The sequence below is a fragment of the Natrix helvetica genome (assembly GCF_964273705.1).
Source record: "Natrix helvetica genome assembly, chromosome: 6".
In the NCBI taxonomy this organism is placed as follows: domain Eukaryota; kingdom Metazoa; phylum Chordata; class Lepidosauria; order Squamata; family Natricidae; genus Natrix; species Natrix helvetica.
The window spans coordinates 4,957,906-4,974,439 of record NC_138553.1 but is presented as its reverse complement, the minus strand read 5'-3'; the positions used below and the strand labels follow the sequence as shown (position 1 = coordinate 4,974,439).

The 16,534-nt window shown below is 48.1% G+C and overlaps 1 protein-coding gene across 1 annotated transcript in view; it reads left to right on the top strand.

Annotated features, from left to right (window-relative positions):
• Positions 1-16,534, top strand: part of LOC309394655 (UPF0739 protein C1orf74 homolog) — a 369,606-nt gene that overhangs the window by 234,843 nt on the left and 118,229 nt on the right. The window lies entirely within an intron of this gene.

The window sequence follows — 16,534 nt, the reverse complement described above, 5'->3', positions numbered from 1 at the left end:
AAAATTAATAAGAACTCACAGAGACTGGATCTTTTGGAAGATGGGGCGGCTGAGATGAAGGGAGGGATAGAGGGCGTGCAGAGGGGAAACAAAGAACTTGACACCCAACAAATGAAAATAGAGTTTGAGAGAATGTCTTTTTATCTTAGATTCCAGAACGTGATGGAGACAGATGATGAAAATATAAGGGACATCATGACAAACATTTTGACTGAGTATATTCAGAAGGAAAAACAACAGATGGGGTGGGAAATAGACCTGGCTTATAGAGTGAACTCAGTGTATGCTAGAACACATAATGTCCCCAGGGAGGTACACATTAAATTCCTTAGGAAAAGCACAAGAGATGAAATCCTGAATGCACAAAGGGGGCAAGTCTTGATATACAAAGATAAGGAGATAACCATTCTGAAACAGATCCCCAAGAAAGTGAGGGAGAAAAGAAAATTTTATTCGCAATTGGCGAGTAAACTATACCAGAAGGGGGTGTGATTTCGATGGTTATTGCCTGAAGGTATGCTAATATTCTGGGAGGAGACAAGAGTTAGAATTAATACACCCATAGAGGCGCAGACCTTTATGGAAAAAAATAAACTACTTCTAGAAAAACCAGAAGACACTCCAGTAGAAGTAGAAGACACGGGAGGGGCCGGAGCACTGCCAGCTGGGGGAGATGGGGCGACATCAAGAAAGCTCAGATCACACAAATAAGTAAGAAAATCCACATGATATAAACTGACCGAAATTACCAATTGAATTTACCACACTGACTATATGATATTATGTAATATTTGAATTTTATGCAAATGTATACTATGAGTTTGGAGGGGGGGGTGCACCTACCGCATTTCGCAGCTGCCAAAATTTGTAACTTTTCCCCTACCTTTTCCCTATGTAAAACATTAAAAAAACCAATAAAAACTTTGTTTTTTTTAAAAAAAAAGATAAGGGCCTTTGCTCCAAGATTGAACTTTTCTCTTCCATGTCTGAAGGAATAAACCCTTAACTGTCCTGGTGACATTCGACCTAGCCGATCTTTCTGTAAAACTGATTGTGTGGAAGGCAGTGGTAAAGCTGCGGAAGCCAACACCCCAAAGTTAAAAAGCAGCCCTCAGATCACCTATATCTGGCACCTGTCCCTTGACATTCCCCACAAGGGGCTAGTAAAAAGATCAGCAAAGTGCTGTGGATATCAGGCCAAGTTGCAAAGAGAAAACGTCAAGGAAGAAACATTTTCCAAGAGAGGAAGAGGAATCAAAGTGTGGGAAATACAATATAAGGTGTAGTCAAACAGGCGGACAGAATTCAGAATCAGAATTGAGCTGGAAGGGACCTTGGAGGTCTTCTAGTCCAACCCTCTGCTCAAACATTCGATTCTACACCATTTCAGACAAGTGGCTGTCCAGCCTCTTCTTAAAAACCTCCAGGGATGAAGCAGCCACAACTTCTGGTGGCAAGCTGTTCCACTGGTTAAATTATTCTTATAAGCCCAGCTCCTGGTAAACCCTGAGATTAATTATGAGGAAATAAGTTTTTTAAGTTCACTGTTTTGACATATTTCCTCTGATTGTTTCTTTAAGGTCACCTCCATGTCATGGACGTTTATCTATAAAACAGGAACTCCTTTTCCTGCTGTTCAATCTTCCAGTCATGTCTTCTTCCGGCCCCACCAGATTGATAGTTATATACCAAAAATATGGGGATGCGCCAATCTCTGTTGTACCGTCAGGGAATTGCACAACAGATGTCCAAACGAAGCCAGAGACACTGACATGTACTTGTAGGTTTATATAGGTAGTCCTTGCTACACTTCACTTAATGACCGTTCAAAGTTACAACGGCGCTGAAAAAGCGACTTATGACCATTTTTCGCACTTATGACCATGGCAGCATCCCCATGGTCACGTGGTTTACATTCAGCACTGGCTTTTTGGCTTAGAAACAGAGATGAGGACCGCCCCCTAGAGTCGGAAACGACTAGCACATATATATGCGAGGGGAACCTTTACCTTAAGATTGACTCCAGCTGAGGATATGAAGAAATCAATGCTTTTTTTTTTAGCAACAGTGTGAAACTCATTTGCTTTTGGCTTCTGCCAGGATCTTTTCCAGGATCAGAAAACTGAATTCACTCCTTTTACCCTTCAGTTTAGACTCTCTGTTTTGGAAGGTGGAATTGAACTTGCAATGGAAAAATTATATCAAAGCCCCAATACTTCTTTGGACTTAATCCACATTGGATCCAGAGGTTTCTAAGTGAAGAACTCAAGAATTTAGGATTATTGGACCGAGATGACCACTCCATCACCCATCTCTGATTGTGAAGATTGACAACCAAATTAATGGCATTCAATCAATCGATCGATCGATCAATCAATCAATCAATCAATCAATCAAGGCCAAAATAGGGAGGAAACCTGGAACTATTAACAATGTGTCTCTTCCCTGCAGCCCTCATACACATACTCCTGATTCTTTGATTGATTGAATGAATGAATGATAATACTGTGCAAAATAGAATGATGAACCGTTTTTTGATTGATATACTGAAAGTCACACAAGGACACAAATCTTTAATAAGCAAGTTTATTGCAAGAAGAAAGAAAGCTATTGAGAAGGAATTCTAGCAGTTATGTACAGGAAGTCCTCAACGTACAATTGAAGCTGGAGCCTCGTCATTAAGAGATAACATTGTTAAGTGGGTCAGACCCAACTTTACAACCATTTTGATTTGCAGTCATACAGTGAAACCATCTTCCCCCTGGTTTTGCTTCGAAGAAGGACCCTGGGAAGATTGCAAATGGTGACTTTGGGGCACTGCAGCCATCCCAAATACATGCCACTTGCCAATTGCTCGCATTTTGATTGTGTGACCGTGAGGACACTTCAACAATCATACACATGAGGATTGGGTACAAGGCGCTTTTCCCAGCATTGTCGTAACTTCAAACAGTCATTAAATGAATGGCTGTAATTTGAAGACCTCTTGTATCAAATAGAAGCACTTATTTAGCATGAAATCAAATTTGATCCCTATAGGTCCTCTTCCCTGCCACACAATGGACTGAAAATCACGCCTTTTCACTGCGGTTTCTTTTCTAACAAATTGTACATGGGCTGAAATCACCCAACCTCTAACCTCTAATAAACCAGACTCAGTTTTAGCTGTCTCACCACTTTGCCCGTCATCTGATTATTGGATTAATTGATTTTCTGTGTTTGCTCCATCATCTAATCAAACAGCCTGGATTTTCACAACATTGACCCCCCTCCCCAAAGCAACAGATCAAACCAGGATTAAAATTAACTGCATTCTTTCTATATGTGAAACAAGTAAACTGCTAGGTTTGTTCTTTGCTTTCATTTGCTTGGTGAGCTCAATTTTGAGCTTCGTTAATTACAAGCATTATTGAAAAGATCAATTGTTTTATTGTTGTACAGAGGAGCAAGTTGTTTTTGCAGCTCCCTCAATGTACGATGGTCTACTCTATGCCTCATTTTACGATGATCTACTCTAGCCTCATCATTTTCAGCAATGACGGCCCAGGATCTTCTGCTATTGTTTTGAAGCACACAACAACCTGCAGCCCAGATATGACGGGGTACGTTCACTCTGTTATTGATGGATTTATTCCCGGGCACTGCACCCACAATGACATATGTATACTGGCATCCTGCTGCATTTATAGTTTCTTCATATGTTCTCCATTGTCCATTATTGAGTTTGCGTAACTGGGGCACAATGTTGGTTAAGGTGAAGGTGGCATCTTGGCTATCCTGATCTGGTTGATGGGACGGTGGTGCCATGTGTCCCTTGTCATAAAGAACCCCCTCTTTGTAATCCCGTTCAACAGCCTGGCTCTTTGTAAGCCTTTTTGATCTTACAGGTCTCTTCCAATTCCATACTTTTTCTATTATGATCCCCAGGCAGGGCAAGCTAGGAATAAGAAAGGACAAGCAGTGTGTCTGATTAGCATTTCCACCACGCTGAGTCAAGGGCCCTGAATCTGGGGAAAGTTATATCACGAGTGAGCCAGGGAATGGGGTGTGGGATGCACTTCAAAGCAGAGCATCTTCCAGGCATCCCAGACAACAGGGAAGTTTCTGGGAATTCTGATAATTGAGGCCCCTGACTGACCCTCTTGGGGAACCCATTTTAAGCTGCCCTCTAGTAGAGAATACATATTGAGCTTGAAATGGGTTCAGGGCAGAGGTAGGGTTTCTACTGGTTTGGTCCGGTTGAGCCCAATAGATAGTGGAAAGGTTCCCTGGTCACCGCTCGCTCACCCCACCCCACCCAGTCTCTGCTCTGGAGCTTGCCTATCTGAAGCGCTGTGCCCCTGGTCTGGCTGCCTGGTAACCCTGCGAGTCGCGGTTTAGCTCGCTGCCCCTGCCCCCTTCTCCGCAGCCCCGCCATGCTTCCCTGTCTTCCACGTGGCCTTACCGGGCGGCCCTTGGTGGAGACGTAGACGTTGGGCTGGGGCTGAGAGGGGCGGTGGCGGCAATGCTGCGGGAGGGCAAGCGGACATCCCATGGATGCTGCACATCCACCCGCTCCATTTCTGCAAAGGGACACACACACACACACACACACACCGCTGCAGGGCGATCCAAAGAGGGGAGGAGGGTGCAGCAGAAAAGGCTGCCCTGCAGTGGGGGGCGCTCTTCCTTTGCAGAAACGGGACGGGCACGTGCAGCAGCCCCTGGATGTCCGCTTTATTATTTATTTATTTATTACTTGAACTTATTAGTCGCCCCCTCTCCCCACAGGGACTCGGGGCGACATACAAAAGTATTATATAGCGTACAGAGGAGGTAAGAATAAATAAATAAGTTACAATACCTAAAAAAGTTAAAACCCCAGTGAAATTAACCCTTAAAAACTAAAATTACCAATTAAAAATGCCCTGGGCTGGAGAGGTTGTAGTATTATGCCAGGTCAGCTAGTCGAAACAGGTAGTTTTTCAGCTTCATACGGAAGGAGCGAAGGTCGGTTGTTGTCCTGATGTCTGGGGGGAGTTCATTCCAAAGGGTGGGGCCCACTACAGAGAAGGCCCTACTCCTGGGCGTCGCCCTCTGGCACTCTCTGGAGGACGGCACCCGGAGTAGTCCCTCTCTGTGTGAGCGGACGGGTCGCAGGGATGTATGGGGCAGGACGCGATCCCGCAGGTAACTAGGCCCTGTGCCATGGAGCACTTTGAAGGTGGTAACCAGCACCTTGAAGCGCACCCGGTAGGCCACAGGAAGCCAGTGCAGCTCGCGCAGGATAGGTGTTATATGGGAGAACCTCGATCTCCCCATAATTACCCGCGCGGCTGCATTCTGGACCAACTGCAGTCTCCGGGTGCACCTCAAGGGGAGCCCCATGTAGAGAGCGTTACAGTAGTCCAGGCGAGACGTCACCAGCGCGTGAGTGACTGTGCGCAAGGCCTCCCGGTCCAAAAGGGGCCGCAATTGGCGCACCAGGCGAACCTGGTGGAACGCCCCCCTCGCCACGGCTGCCATAGACAGCCGGGCATCAAGGAGGACGCCCAAATTGCGCGCCCCTTCCACCGGGGCTAATTGATCATCCCCAATGGCCAGCGATGGCATATGCTGGTTGAACCGGGAAGCCGGGAGTCACAGCCACTCTGTCTTGGAGGGGTTGAGCCTGAGCCTGTTGTCATCCATCCAGACCCGTACGGCTTCCAGACACCGGGACATCACTTCAACAGCCTCGTTGGGGTGGTTTGGTGTGGAAATGTACAGCTGAGTGTCATCAGCGTACAGATGGTATCCCACCCCAAAACCACGGATGATCTCGCCCAGCGGCTTCATATATATGTTGAACAGGAGAGGCGAGAGGATCGACCCCTGTGGGACCCCACAGATAAGGGGCCTCGCGGTCGACCTCTCCTCTCCTGCCAACACACATTGCGTCCGGCCAGAGAGGTAGGAGCGGAACCATCGTAATATGGTGCCCCCGACCCCCAACCCCTCCAGACGGCGCAATAGGATACCATGGTCGATGGTATCGAAGGCCGCCGAGAGGTCTAATAGGACAAGGATGGAGGAACAACCCCCATCCTTTGCCCTCCAGAGATTATCCACCAACGCGACCAAGGCTGTCTCTGTGCTGTGACCGGGTCGGAAGCCGGACTGGCGCGGGTCTAGATAATCAGCTTCCTCCAGGTGGCGCGGAAACTGCTGAGCCACCACACTCTCAACAACCTTCGCTAATAAAGGAAGGTTGGAGACAGGACGGTAATTTGCTAGCTCCGTTGGGTCCAGAGAAGGCTTCTTGAGCAGGGGCCTCACCACCGCCTCTTTCAAGGCGGTTGGTAAAAGGCCCTCACCCAGCGAAGCGTTCACCAGCCCCAGTAGCCAGCCTCGTGAGCCCTCCCAGGAGGCCAGTACCAACCAGGAGGGACACGGGTCCAATAAACATGTGGTGGCTCGCAGTCGCCCGCGCAACCTGTCCAAATCTTCGGTGACAACAGGGTCAAACTCCTCCCAGCATGGTCTCTCAAGACTAGCCTCGGACGTCCCCACTGGAGCACTGAGGTGGGTCCATCCCCTTCGGATCCGATCCATTTTATCCTGCAGGAACTCTCCAAATTCCTCTGCCCGGCCCAGCAATGGGGGGTCCCGCTGCCCCTGTGACAAAAGGGAGCGGGTCACCCGAAACAGGGCGGCAGGGCGGTTCTCTGCGGACGCTATAAGGGTGGCACAATACTGCCGTTTGGCCACTCTTATTGCCACAAGGTAAGTCCTTACGTAGGCTCTTACCTGTGCTCGGTCGGATTCGGAGCGGGAGGACCTCCACTTGCTCTCTAGGCGTCTCCTAAGGCATTTCATCGCCCTTAGCTCCCCGTTAAACCAGGGGGCCCGGGTCGATCGTGGCCGTCGGAGAGGCCGCAAAGGCGCCACCCGGTCTAAGGCACCGGCGGCCGCATTATTCCACGCGGCTACCAGGTCCTCTGCCCGGGGGCGGGGCAGGTCTGCAGGAGGTGGCCCAAGCTCTGCCTGGAACCTATCTGGTTCCATCAGACGCCTGGGGCGGAACCATCTGGGATAGTCTGGTTCCGCCTCCCCGCGGTGGGGAGCAGCGCCAGGGAAGTCCAGCTGGAGAAGTGAGTGATCTGACCATGACAGGGGCGTGATGACTAAATTCCCTCTTCCCAGATCACTCGTCCACTGGTCGGAGACAAACACAAGATCCAGTATGTGGCCTCCCTCGTGCGTGGGGTCCTGAACTACTTGAGTCAGATCCATGGCTGTCATGGAAGCCATGAATTCCCGGGCTGCCCCGGATGCCTCTCCCGTTGATGGCAGGTTGAAATCCCCCATCACTAATGGCTTGGGGGTTTCAACCGCCATCTCCGCGATCCGCTCGAGGAGCCCGGGCAGGGCCGTTGATGTATGGCGGGGAGCCAGGTATACTATCAACAGGCCCAGCTGACTCCCTGGGCCCCATTTCACGCCCAGAGACTCACAACCAGATATCTGCGACACAGTGAATTCTCTCGGTGCCAAATCTTCCCAGATGATTATCGCTACCCCACCACCCCTACCTTGGGCCCGTGGCTGGTGGAATACACGGTAACCTGGAGGGCACATTTCCCTGAGGGGCAACCCCCCCTCTGGGCCCAGCCAGGTTTCCGTTATTCCTGCGAGGTCCGGCTCCCCCTCTGTGATCAAGTCACTGATGAGGGGGGCCTTATTAATCACGGACCTCGCATTACATAACATCAGCCTAAGGCCCAGGCTCTGCCGATCCTGTCCACCTAGCCTGCGGGGGTTGGTACAAGCGACCGGGCGTATCCAGCGGCCCCGGTCTCCCAACCGACTGTATGTTCTTCTAGTGTCCTCGCGCCCGCCCCTCCCTACGACCGTCGCAATTGGAATTCCCCTTGTAGGAATGGTGTTTCCTCCCCCCCCCACTCCGCTCCCCTCCGTCCTGACCCCACCTGTTGACCTGGCTATGTCCATACCCCAAGGCCAAGTAACCCTCCCCCCCTCCCTGGAACCCCTTAAAACCTTTAAAAAACATTTTACTAAAAAACCCCTAATCCCCCGCTTCCTCCACCTCTCTGGGTTAATAAACGCTTGCCCTCCTGGAGCACTTTCTTCCTTCTCCCGCTTTCGAAAGAAAGAATATCCCTCCGTCCCGGAACAGGGTCACGCTGGGGAGTTCTCCTGCATGGATGCGGTTGGTGGCAGCGCTGGCACCAGCAGAGCACACCCTGCCTTGGGGGGGGCATTCCCCCCCCCCGGCCCAGCCGAATCAACCATGGCGGCACCAACAGGCAGCGGGATATTCTTCCTTTCGGTGGCGGGAGAAGGAAGAAAACAATGCTCCAGAAGGGCAGGCGGTGCAAACGTGCAGCAGTCCCAGGGCGTCCCCCTGGCGCCTCTCTGGAAGAGAACGAAGCGGGCGCAGCGCTTCTTCCAGCAGCCGAGGAAGGAAGAGGAGCCAAGGCCTCGGCTGTCGGAAGAAGCGCCCGCAGCCGCTTGGTTCTCTTGGAGAGCTGCCTTGATTGCCATGGGGAGAAATCAGGGCCAGGGGGAGGAGAAAGCCGAGCTTCTGCTAGGGAAAGCCTTCTCCTCCCTCTCCCCGAGTTTTTCCTGGCCGCGCTCACCTCGCGCCGCGGCAAGCGCTTTGTGTGTATGTGTGTGTAAGGGAGGCTGGATGGGACTGATCCGCTGGGAGGCTGGCAAAGGAGCCTTGCTGTCCCCCACTGCCGCGGCTCTTGGAGGAAGGAGGCAGAGACGACGGCCGGCGCTCGCTTCCCTTACCGCTCGTTACCCCGCTGGCTGCAGCCCCGCCTGTCCTGCTTAGCTGGGCAGGCGGCAGGGAAAGTGGCGGGTGGGCGAGCGGGTCCGGCCCGGCCTCCGAGATGAAAACGAGTGCCTGGACCCGGAGAGTCTAAAGGAGAGAGGCGGCTGAAAGCAGCCAAACTTGTCGCCTTCCCTTTTTGTGCCTTCAGGTGGGGCAGAGCGCAGAGCCAGGATGCTGGGCAGGGCTCGCTTCCTGCAATCCAGCCTCGAGTCCCATTGCGGGGCTCGCCGTACCAGGGGCGACGGTGGTGGGGAAGGGAGAGGCGTGGAGTGGTCCAGCGGCGCAACTTACAGCAAGCGGCAGGCTCGGGAGTGGCCGCTCGTCAGCTGCGGCGCCTGGAGCGTGGCCCGGGGGCGGCCCATCGATCGTCAGGGCCCTTCAGGCGAGCCAAGTGAGAGCCTGCAGACGCTGACAGCGCTTCTCTGGAAGGGGAGTTTTGACATCTGGGCTCTGCGATTCCCCATCGCCCCCCCCCCATGTGCCTGGGGGGAGTTTTTTGGGGTGGGGGTGGTTGCGTCCTGGCCAGTGGTGGGTTTCAAATTTTTTTGGAACCTACTCTGTGGGTGTGGCCTCCTTTGTGGGAGTGGCTTGCTGGCTATGTGACCTGGTGGGAGTGGCTTGCCGACCATGTGACCAGGTGGGAGTGGCCAAGACGATATCACTGAGTTCTTTGCCCCAATGGATGAACTACAATAAGATTAAAATAAGTACAAAAACAATAAAAGAGCAACTTACAGAAGGAAGATGACTGTTCTTGCCAGTCTTCAATATCACGGACTCCAATGAATGGGCTGCACAAAGAAGAGACACAGAAATGAACTCTTTCATTGCATGCACTGCATTGGGATGAAACCAGCACACAAAATAATAGAAAAGGAAAATTACTCTCCTTTTTTGCGTCTTCTGCACCACCACCTCATGCTCCAACAACCTGTACAAAGGAGAGACACAGAAAGCAAGACTTTAATTGCTTGCACTTCACTATCTCAAGGATGAACACAGCACAGACCACACCACACCCAGCAATAAAGACAGCTACTTACAGAGGAAGGATCCCTGGCTTGCCGGTCTTCTGCACACCACCTTATCGATTTATTTTGCTCAAAAACCTGCACAAAGGACAGACACAGAAAGCAAGACTTTAATTGCTTGCATTACTATATTAAGGATGAAACAAGCACACAAAGCAATAAAAGAGCTACTTACATAGGAAAGATGACTGTGCTAGCGGTCATACTCTGTTGTCTCTTCATCCTGTTAAATAATACTAACTGCAGAATAACTAAAACAATATTGGACTCAATTGTGGTTGTAAGCTGAGGACTATAGGTAACAGAAGGGACCTCTGTTTTCACCCAACAATGTACAGTCTTTTCAGGAAGGGTGTCCCCCAACAAACAGCTGCTGGAATTGTGTTTGCACAACAGTGGAAAAACAGAGATATGAAAATGAATAAATATTACAATGTGCAGGAATAAATAAATTGACAATTAAAATCAAGAAGGCTTTGAATACTTTTTCATGTGGGATTTGTTTTAGCAATTGCTAACTAACGGAAACAGAAATTAGAAATCCAGAAGTATGAAAGAAAACACCAATTATGTAAGGAAAGGTCCCTAAAATGTATAAGGAAATATTACTAGATCATTATTAATGTGTAGATAACTGCAGGACATTACACACCCACACCCACACAAACTATGACAGTGCCAGGAAAACACCAAAAAATAAGAATCCCCCCCCCAAAGACTGCAAATGAAACCAGTTTTTTTTCCCTAACCCTAAGGACAGGAAAGACAAAGCCACTGGAATAAAAACCATCAAGGCCATGGAAATTATAAAGGACAGTGCCAGGAAGCTCACAGAACCATCAACCACCTCAGAATTACATAAATGAGGGTGAAACCCACAAAATCTTGCAAAGCTGCCTTGCATCAACCCGTCCTGCCCATAGAAAAGCAGCCACTTTGAGATACATAAACCTGGTCTGAACACTTTTAAGCAACATATTGCATCACAAAGAAAACATTTGCAAAAAGGAATAACATTTCTTGTAGTAAATATATTTTATAAACAATTAAAAAATAAAAATTCCCAAACAATAATTCAAAAAAGATATTCAATAAATAAAAAAAAACCTTAAAAACCATTGTTAAGTATTTCACCAGCAATAATTTATAGTATAACTATTTTAAGGTATTGTACCAGCCATATTCCACCAGCAATAATTTATGCTGTAACCGTTTCAAACTATTCCACACACAATAATTTAAAATGAAACCATTAATAATATTCCATACACAATAAATTAAAATTAAACAATTTAAAACAATTTTATGCACAATACATTTTAAAGTATTGAGTATAGAATATTTTAAAATGGTTTATTTTAATTTATTTTGGATAGAATCTTTTTTAAAATAGTCTGAGACAATTTAAAAAAAGAATCCATACACAATAAATTGAAGTAAACCATTTTAAAATATTCTATACTCAATACTTTTAAGTAAAATTATTTAAAAAAATTCTATGCACAATAAATAAAATATTATTTTAAAATACATTAAAAAAATAAAAGAAAAAAAACCAGGTTACTTACCAGCAGGCAGAATCAGCAGCTCTCCAATGCGATGGATGGCTGCAACAGGCAGCAGACAGGCAGAGAGGCAGGAGGACAGGTAAGACTGTTTAAGACTGCTTAGTGCTTAGCCAGCCAGGCGAGGCTGGAGAGGGGAGGGTGGGGGGCTTTTGGCCTAGCCTCGCGGAGGCTTGCCGCCCACGCCAGCCCGGCGCTTCATCGAGGAAAGGCCCAGAGGCCTTTCCTCAGCGAAACGAGCCTCCCGACGGCCGTGCGTTGCACGCGAGCCCGGCGCTTCGTCCCGGAAAGGCCCAGAGGCCTTTCCTGGGCGAAACAAGCCTCCCAACGGCCGCGTGTTACACGCGAGCCCGGCGCTTCGTCCCGGAAAGGCCCAGAGGCCTTTCCTGGGCGAAACGAGCCTCCCGACGGCCGCGCGTTCCACGCGAGCCCGGCGCTTCGTCCCGGAAAGGCCCAGAGGCCTTTCCTGGACGAAACGAGCCTCCCGACGGCCGCGCGTTCCACGCGAGCCCGGCGCTTCGTCCCGGAAAGGCCCAGAGGCCTTTCCTGGGCGAAACGGGCCTCCCGACGGCCGCGCGTTCCACCCAAGCCCGGCGCTTCGTCCCGGAAAGGCCCAGAGGCCTTTCCTCGGCGAAACTACCCTCCCGACGGCCGCGCGTTCCACCCGAGCCTGGCGCTTCGTCCCGGAAAGGCCCAGAGGCCTTTCCTCGGCGAAACTACCCTCCCGACGGCCGCGCGTTCCACACGAGCCCGGCGCTTCGTCCCGGAAAGGCCCAGAGGCCTTTCCTGGGTGAAACGGGCCTCCCGACGGCCGCGCGTTCCACCCGAGCCTGGCGCTTCGTCCCGGAATTGCCCAGAGGACTTTCCTCGGCGAAACTAGCTTCCCGACGGCCGCGCGTTCCACCCGAGCCCGGCGCTTCGGCCCGGAAAGGCCCAGAGGCCTTTCCTCGGCGAAGCTGGCTGCCCGCCGCCCACATGGCCCACGCCAGCCCGCCGCTTCAGGGAGGGAAGGCCCAGAGGCCTTTCCTCGCCAAAGCTAGCCTCCCGCTGCCCCCCCTCGCGCTTAGTTGCTTACCTGAGGGAAGCAGCAAGCTCCTGGAAGGCGAAGAGAAGGGAGTTTTGAAATGGAGGACCCGCTTTTAAACAGGTCGCCTCCATCCCGTTCACTGATTGGGCTGGCTGGGCTAGCTAGTTTAGTGCGGATGGGCGGGGGAGCGAGCGAGCTGCATTGGGATGGCAAGGGCGATTGAGCGACAGGACCGGTGCCGGTTCCCAGAAGTTACTTCCGGGTTCGGTCGCCAACCGGTTTGCGCGATCCGGTGCGAACCGGTAGGAACCCACCACTGGTCCTGGCAGCCAGCAACAGCCAAGCCGCGCCTGATTGGCTAAGACGCAGCTTGGTTGAGCGCGGGCTGTCAGGAGTCTCTAATTGGTTGCCCTGCCTGACAGCTCCGTATAAATAGCTGTCAGGCAGGAAAGGTGCTGAACTCACTGCTGTATATAGTTGCTGTCTTGTCTGTAATAAAGTTGGCTGTTAGTTGCCTCAGACTGCGTCCTGCCTCATCCTTCGGCCAATCTTTTACAGTGGTGGTGCAGCCGGTTCCTCCTCCCCCCCTCCCTGTTTGTCCCAGGCCAGGATCGGGTGAACTTCCCTCCCTCCCGCTCTGCTCGCACAGTCCAGCGCCTCCGCCTGCATTTTTCCTATTTCCCACCCTTTCCTTTCCGTTGTTCAGGTAGTCCTCGACTTACAACAGTAATGACCATTCAAAGTTATAACGGCACTAAAAAAAGAGACTTGTGACCATTTTTCGCACTTATGGCCATGGCAGCATCCCCATGGTCATGTGGTTTACATTCAGATGCTTGGCAACTGGTTCACGTTTACCATGGTTGCAGCGTCCCTGGATCACGTGACCCCCCCCTTTGACGACTTTCTAACAAGCCAAATCGATGGCGAAACCAGATTTCACTTAACAGCCGTGGGACTCATTTAACAACTGCAGTGATTCACTTCGAGGCGAATGGTCGTAAAATGGAGCAAGGCTGGCTTAACGTGTTTCTCACTTAGCAGCATAAATTTTTGGCTCAACTGTGGTTGTAAATCGAGGACTACCTGTGTACATAAAGATATTTTACATCCATATTTTATAGCAAACAAGATAGTCAGGTTAACAGGAGCATCATGAGGTAAATCTCCGAGCACATGGCATACAGGGAAGAAAATGGCGGGAAAACAAGGAAACGCCCCTTTTACGTCCATAGCAACAAATCACAGCTCAGATTGCCTCACGCAGGAGCCAGCCCTCTTCAATCAATCAACCACAACTGTGTGTTCAGGCTCCCTGCACAACCCTTCAGAGCTCCAGCTACTAAATGGAAATACATCTTAACACAAATATTGTGGAAATCGATCCTTGTTGTTATACAACTGGCAGATTCTGACTGGTTTCATTGGCTCCATTTGGGGTTTTTTTTCCACCCAAGAAGAATTAATTGTAGGGTCTGAAACGGCCCCCCAGCTCCCCAGTTGCAGGCAGGAATAAGGGAGCGTGGTTGATAGTTCCTTGATCCGGGTATTATTACCTCCCTAAATGTATTTTTTTTTACAAATAAAGTTTTTAATTTTTTGTTACAAATTTTAAATTCTTTTTGTAAACAAAGTGTTGTCCAGGTTTTCCCCCTTTTACATTCTCTCATATACGTAATTCATTTTACATCATATTACCATTTCCAATTTCAGCCATATCATTTTTGAACTTCCCATATTTCCACCTTAAAACTGATTTTTCTTAACACATAAACAACATCATTTTTGCCCCTTCAAAAAAGAAACCAAATTTATCATTTCATTTTCCATTTTTTATTCTATTTTCTATAGGTAGCATATATCCTCAAATTCAATTTTAATATAGTAAGCATTTTACTCAATTAGTTAACCACAATTAGCAATGTGACTGTAATTCCCTCACTTCTTATTTAGCTGTAGATCATTAACAGAATTAACATATTTCATTTTATTCTACTAATATATCCTTTCTTTCCCTTCCTCCTTTTTTAACCATTTTCTCTTAGCTCGTCTCTTACTCTCTTAATTAATGTTCCACCATTAATTTTCTGGTTGTCCTTTTATCCCACACTCTTAAATTCCTTTTTCCCACTTTTTTTCTTTCTACATCTTTTCTTCTGAATTTTTCAGTCATTCTTCGATAAATTATTTGGACAACCCTCCCTGGCATTTTTCTTTTTCACTTCCCACTATTTCTCTCTTTGTTTTTGAGTTGTTCCTTTTTTAAAAATATCATTTTCTTTTTTTCTCTCTGCTCTTTCTGTATCTGTAAATCTCAACAAGGTTGTCTAACTGATTTTTATTTTCAGCTTTTTTTTTCTACAGTGTTAGCTTTTTGGATCTCATTTATGTTCCTATTTGTCAGTTCCTCTCCTATTTCCTGTTCTATGTGTTTCAACGATTTTTCTGGTTCTTTAATACCTTTTAATGTTATACGAGCATTAACATTTCCAGTAGATCTTCATACATACAATACAATACAATAGCAGAGTTGGAAGGGACCTTGGAGGTCTTCTAGTCCAACCCCCTGCCTAGGCAGGAAGCCCTACACCATTTCAGACAAATGGCTATTCCCATTTGTCTGAAATTAGTCCTACATCCCACACTCCATCTTCAAGTTTAACAAAATTTTAATACCTTTATATTTTAACTCCAATTAATTAAGATCCTCTTATTGTTTCCAGATTTTTCCAGCTTTAATATCGAGTCCCAAAATAATACAATCCACTTCAAAAGTCTTTTTACTTTTTTTCTCAGCCATAACAAAACAAAGTCAGATGATAAGGAAAGAGTTGTACACTCAATAAAATCCTTTGTATTTTTCACTTACTGTATCTTTTCTTTGTTCAAGGTTAAGGTTTTTGCAGCTGGGCTTTATTTCAAAATGCTGCTGTGCTTTCCTTCCTCCAGTAGATGGCTTTTACGTTCCCACAATACAGTTAAATCAATATCTTGTCAAAGTTTTCAGAAATCAAAAACTCTAAATCTACACAGAAATATTATCCTCTTTTCTCCAAGTCTTATCTTTTGTTGTTTTAAATTTCTCCGATTCCAATTATACTAGCCACAAACTTCTTGGGCCGTAACTGTTCCCCCCCCCCCCCTCGTATTCCAAGTATCACTTAGCCGCTGTTTTCTGGACAAATTTCTTAAGCTCCAATTTTACATTTCTTTACCTTTGGGTTGGCCAGTCTTCCTCCCTAATTGTTAAAGGAGATCTTCATTTACTGTACTGTACGATTGACTCCAAGGGAGGCGGTGGTTCAGTGGCTAAGACACTGAGCTTGTCGATCAGAAAGGTCGGCAGTTTGGTGGTTCGAATCCCAACAGTGCGTAATGGTGTGAGCTCCCGTTACTCGTCCCAGCTTCTCCCAACCTAGCAGTTCGAAAGTATGTAAAAATGCAAGTAGAAAAATAGGGACCACCTTTGATGGGAAGGTAACAGCATTCCTTGCACCTCCGGCGCTTAGTCCTGCCAGCCACATGACCACGGAAACATCTTTGGACAGTGCTGGCTCTTCGGCTTTGAAACGGAGATCAGCACTGCCCCCTAGAGTCGGGAACGACTAGCACATATATATGCGAGGGGAACCTTTACCTTTACCTTAAGAGTGACTCCAGCTGAGGATATGAAGAAATCAATGCTTTTTTTTTTTTTTTTGAATGTGAAACTGACTTGCTCTTGGCCTCTGCCAGGATCTTTTCCAAGGCCAGAAAACTGAATCCACTCCTTTTACCCTCCAGTTTAGATTCTCTGTTTTGGAAGGTGGAATTGAACTTGCAATGGAAAAATTGTATCAAGGCCCCAATACTTCTTTGGACTTAATCCACATTTGATCCAGAGGTTTTAGGACTTAGATGATCACTCCATCACCCATCTCTGTTTGTGAAGATTCATATGACAGACCAAATTAATGGCATTCAATCAATCAATCAATCAAGGCCAAAATAGGGAGGAAACCTGGAACTATTAGCAATGTGTGTCTTCCCTGCAGCCCTCATACACATACTCCTGATTCTTTGATTGATTGAATGAATGAATGATAATACT